Raw genomic sequence first — 6,000 nt, 5'->3', positions numbered from 1 at the left:
ACTAGTAGCCTGGTGTACAGCACTCAGCGTAGGACGTCTCCTACAACTTATGAGAACTCTCCAAATGACCGGTCTCACATACCAAAACAGAGAAAGAAAGGAAAAAAAAAGAATACCTTTACTCATTTAGATGGTCCTTGTCTGCTCCCACAGTGATCCGAGTGAGGCGAGGAGTCCCTCCAGGAAATCCCGGGGGTACCCTAGGGAGTCCTGTTCTCAGCGGGTCCTGCAGCCGAGCAGAGCGGGTCCCATCTGGTGTGCCAGAAATGATGCCGTGAAAAGCCGGAGTTGAAAACAATAGTCGGCAGACTATTAAGCAGATATTCTTTATTGCGGCGCCGGGCACACGGGGGATCTCTCCTCCAAACGTGTGCACCGAAGAGACACAGTTACTAGGTATTTATGCTATGTTAACATACATATTAATTACATTTCCAAGAAATGCTTATCATAGTAATGGTTTTTCCGAGAACTCATTAATATATGGTAATGTCCGTCGCACATGTTTGTTTGGCGTCTCTCTCGGCAGGGTCTTCATATTATCCTGCAGCCTCCTTACCTCTGTAGTTTGCATACCTGTTCTCCCAAGGCCCAGGCGCCTAAAGGGATTATTCAGGAATCCCTTGTCTTGCAACCGTCCCAATTATTCACAAAGAACCAAGACTTGTTTCTGACCACCTGAAGTGATAACATCCCCTGCATGTTACATTTGTTACATTTACAGTTATCATATGCTGTGAAAGTTCGGTGCCTTGTGTTGTGTGAAAGATCATACCATCTAACACTATTGTAGCACCTAATAATGAGGCCTTGATATTTGTATGAAGTGCCGAGCTAGCCCCAGAATGTATGTGTATTATTGTGCTGTTATTGTGTGTTAAAAGTGCTGAGTGAGTGATTGGGCGAGCGAGATGCAGCCTGGCTGCAAAGTGAGTGCAGCGTTTTGATCCGCAGTTTTGTGTTCTCTGCGAGGAGAGCAAGCCGGAGACTAAGGAAGTGTGTGGCAGACTGTGAGACAGGGTTACTTGAATCAAGTATTAACCCCTGGTGTTCTGAACATGGGGATTTTCACAGAATCACAGAATCACAGAATGGTCAGGGTTGGAAGGGACCTCTGTGGGTCATCTAGTCCAACGCCCCTGCCAAAGCAGGATCTCCTACAGCAGGCTGCACATGTTGTGTTTTGTTTGTGAGAAAAACAATTGGGTATTATTTAGAGACGATTGTCAGTGTGCGTAATGTGGAAATTAGTCTGATTGGGACAGGGCTGATCGCTCAGGCGGACTTAAGCAAGCGATTTGAGGAAATTTAGGAAATATTAAAAATCAGTGAAATTCGGACAATAAAAGAATAGCTACAGAGTTCTTGTTGTTACATGGGAAGGGACATAGGACAGAGTAGCACTGTGGTCCCTCAATGTGGAACTCGTACTAGCTCCTGTCCACTTTGTCACTGCTATTGCCTATTTGTTCACACTCAGTGTTCAAAGTGTTAGAAGTACATTATTTTTGTCAAACGGAAGACAGGGGTTTTAGGTCAATAATTGTCTTGAATTTAGGTGTATTTGCTGTGGGGTGAGTACACTTCTGCACCTTCTGCCTTGGATAAGTTATTAGTGCTGTCGGTTTAATTAGACCGTATTCCTTAACTAGCAAAGGAGGAAAACAGGGAAAGTCCCTGCAGGATACACTAGGAGAGCAAACCATTAAATGAATAATGAGAAGTAAACAAAGTGGAGAGACAGTGGAAAAGAGCCTTTTAGGCTGTATTTTGGTTCACTGGAAAGATATAGGAGGACCACCAGGCAGGAGTGTGAACAAAAAGAGACCTTAATAAAGTATTGTAATCAGTGATGGCTTTAGTATAAATCAGATATTAAAGAAAATAGCCCCCTAATGGAATCCTGAATTATAATAATTTGTTGCAGTTGATGTTATGTTGTCTCGGTGCTTACAGTATAAAAGTTTGGTTAAAGCCCTTTGGGCTGTACTTTGCATAAAATAAGAAAGAAGAACAAGAAAGTTGAAAGGATGTTGCTCAGCATGTAGTATAGGGCAGAGATGTACTAAGTTGGATAAAATGAAAGATCCTGGAGGGATCATTTATCTGACCTGCCAGAACATTATTCATTGGGCAGTCAGCAAGTAATGCAGAAACTGAGAGCGGCAGGAATTTGGAAAGTTTACTAGACGAGGCTTGGAGAGTGTTTAGTAACAGGGAGGAGGAAAAAAAAAAGATAAGTAGATGTTGTTAGCAGCGTTACAAGAGAGTAAAAGAAGCAGATGTTAGTAGCAGTGTTACAAAACAGTGAAAGATTCAGAAGTGAAGGACCTGAGAGGCCCTTGAAAAGAAACCAATGTGCGTGTTGTAGGCAGAGGGGACATTAAAAAAAATGGGTGTCCGAAAGGCAGAACAGGAGGAAAAAAAAATACAGGCCCACGTCAAGGAGGATTGACAGGGACCTGGGGGATTTACCCTAGCGGATCTGGAGCTTTTTAGAACTAAGTAGGAAATTCATACCCCTTGGCATCCACAAAGCTCTCGTGAAATCAAACGAATGAATGGAGAAATAAAAAAAAGGCATTTAACTAAATTAATGATTAAAACCAAAATGAATTGGGTAAAGTGTTTACCATTAGCTTTACTATATATCCGAACCCAGCCACGCACTGACACAGGGATCTCATCATTTGAGATGATGTATGAAATGCCATATGATTTCGGAAACCCAATAGAGGATCCAAAGGTAGAAAATACCCTTCTAAGGGAATATATAATTGAATTAATAAAAGGAAGACAAGAATTGAGAAAGAAAGGGCTGGTGGTACAATGACCTCCCTTAAATAAATCTATACATAAAATTCAGCCGGGAGATTAAGTATTGATAAAAACATGGAGAGAATCCTCATTAACCCCTTGTTGGGAAGGGCCTTTTGTTGTTCTTCTCACCACAGATACGGCAATTCGTACGGCTGAGCGGGGTTGGACTCAGGCATCTCGAGTCAAGGGACCGGTGGAATCCACTCCCACCAAATGGATTGTAACATCTGAACCAAGAGACCTTCGGATAAGGATGAAAAAGACTGGCACCAGCGAATGAACCATCCTAGAAGGGAAGTGAGAGACAATCTACACTAGTGGTTTCAAATACACCCCCCCGAAGGTACTTTACAGAAAGTACACTTTGCACCCTGGAGTAAAGGGAAAATACCTGATCAAACAGGAGGGGCTGGACTGTATAAGTTAATAGGAACATCTCAAGTCCTCCCTCTATGTTGTGAAGTAGAAACAGAAATACCTGAAACGCTCAAAATAGAAACATTTGGGGGATACCTTGTATAAAACACCCCACTTCTGGACATTCGGGTTGGGTAGTTTGTAAATGCATAAAGTGTAACAGAAAATGGTATTGTGTCTCGTGTAAACGACACTTTTATTGTATGAAATGTAGAAAACACCCTATACCTACTAGAATCCAGCGAACAGAAATAGAGATATACGGATTGATTTGTGGTCGGGAATTGTTGATACCAAAACCTGGGAGATATATGAGACAGATTGGAATAAAACAATAAACCAGTGTACTGCCAGGTTCGCATGGAAGCAAGCCAAGCGGAGTATTAAGACTATTTAAAGGAGACTGCTAGTGGGAACAACCACAGGTGAGAAGGGACTAACTGAGGTAAGATCAAGGGTGGGAGCATTCACTGGGGAATTGTTATTACACCTCCTATTCGAGAGGAACCCAAAAAGGGCAGGGGTGGATCCAACAACCCTAGAGCTCCATTTTCCCGAATTTCTTTTACAAGGGAATTGGCCTCCTTCCAGATTTGGACTCCCCCAAGGCCCCCACCAGCAGTCCGTATTTGGGTAATATTGCTCTTATTTGGATGTAAGTTTATTGTTGTAAGATCAGGGGCTGGTCACCAACCTTTTTGGTGGACTTTAGCCTGTATGGAAGACTCAAAAGTTATCCGTACAAATACCACCCCTGGAGCTCCCACATTTGTTGTCACGAACTGCGACTTATTAGGACCTAGATTTGATGTTCATGCAGCAGGGAGGATTGTGTGCCGCCCTACGGGAGGAATGTTGTGTATATGTTGATCATACCGGAGTAGTTAGGGATACCATGGCCAAGCTGCGGGAAGGTCTCGAAAAATGCAAAAAGGAAAGGGAGGCTCAACAAGGATGGTATGAATCGTGGTTTAATCATTCTCCCTGGTTAACTACACTGTTGTTAACCATTGCCAGACCTTTAATGTTGTTGATGCTCACTCTAACCATTGGGCCTTGCATCTTGAACAGAGTGATTAGATTAGTAAAGAGTAGATTAGAGGCGGCCCATTTCATGCTGTTAAAAAGGCAATACGAATACCTAGAGGATGATGAAACCAGTAAGTAAAGGAGAGACTCTAATTCTCTCTTTAGCCCGAGAGACTGTCGCTCAGTTTGAGGAACAAAATGGTAAAAACTAGAAGGGGGGAACTGTTATAAATGTATACATATAAAATTTGTTCTCAAACCGGCTGATGGAGAAAGAGGAGAAGCCCTGTGATGAATGGGTTAACTTTGTTCATGAAATGGCATGTGAATGTTGGGGTTTCTTTGTAACTTAAGCTGGAGCCACAGACATCCGGAGGAGTAAACAAAGTAAGCAACCATTTGCTGAAGGGAGATGGCCTATCTGCTGATAAGCAAAGCAATGACTTGGGGGATGAATGAGCAGTCAGCAGGGTGCCTGAGAAAGACTTCGGCCTTCATCCCAACGACCACCGAGAGGCAGACAACAACCACCTGGAAATTATTTGTGCAAGCGCGAACACAGCGCAGAGAATACCAGAAGCCACGTATGCAGGAAGTAGGAACTCTATAAAAAGAGGGGTTGCATCCGTTATTGGTGCGAACCGTTGGTGGAGCACTGACTCCCTGGTCGCCCAGCACTGTTTTGCTCTTTTATCACTTGCTAATAAATTCACAATTAATTAATTAACAATTGGATCCTCAATTTGAATTCGTCACGGGAGGCAAGCTTCTATAACAATAGGATCCGAGGTACGGAAATGATCGCAGTGCCGCTTGCAAACGCAAGCCTAATTTCATGCATAGTGATGTTATCATGTCATAAGTTTATATCATACAGTACAGCAAAATCGTCATCCTGATCTTTTTCCCCGAGGTAATAAACAGCACGGCAACGAACACATAAAGCAAATATGTGTTTAAATACCAGAGGCATTTGATCAAAGCCAAAAACATTTTTGCCGGCGACTGTTTAACTAACACAGTAATAGCGTTAAATAAATTTTAACAAAATGTAAGAAAGCTGTTTTAACACCCGCTGCTCAGCCCTGCCATGATCCCCGCCCCACGCCTGAGCGCCAAATTAATGTTTTGGTTTCGGCTGCCGCTGGCAACAAAAGCGCCACACGGCCGCCCCTCCCCCCGCCAGTGTGCGGAGGAGAATGGAAAGAAAGAGGCAGAAAACGGTGGGTTGGGATAAGGGCAGTTTAACAGAACAGCAAACAAAGGGAAACAGGAACAACAACGATACAGATAAGGAGAAAACACGACATGAACCGCACAACCCAGAGGGCCGCCCTCCACAACCAGCGCCGTGCGCTCCCAAGCCGCGAGTGAGCTCCTGCCGCGCCGCCCCCCCCACCAGAACCCAGCATGACGGCACATGGTATGGAATACCCAGCTCTGTTTCGCCAGGTTGGGGTTGGGTCAGCCCACACGGCTGTGCCCCTTCCTGGATTCTGGTGGAAATTAACCCTGTCCTGGCCGAACCCAGGACACCCCCTGTGGTAGGTGAGGAGAAGACCCGTGTCCCTGCCCAGCGGGATGCCACATGCCCCCTGTGCAGGGCTGTCCTCACGCACGCTGGCTGGTAGCCCCATGGCACTCAGGCCACTGTCCTGAGCAGCTGGGGAGCACAGGCAGGCTTTCTGGAGCAAGCCGTCCCATACAAAGCAGGAATGTACCTGGGGAGCCCCT

The sequence above is a fragment of the Opisthocomus hoazin genome, chromosome 1 (genome assembly GCF_030867145.1).
Source record: "Opisthocomus hoazin isolate bOpiHoa1 chromosome 1, bOpiHoa1.hap1, whole genome shotgun sequence".
In the NCBI taxonomy this organism is placed as follows: domain Eukaryota; kingdom Metazoa; phylum Chordata; class Aves; order Opisthocomiformes; family Opisthocomidae; genus Opisthocomus; species Opisthocomus hoazin.
The sequence above is the reverse complement of the archived record's forward strand: the minus strand, read 5'-3'. Positions refer to the sequence as shown.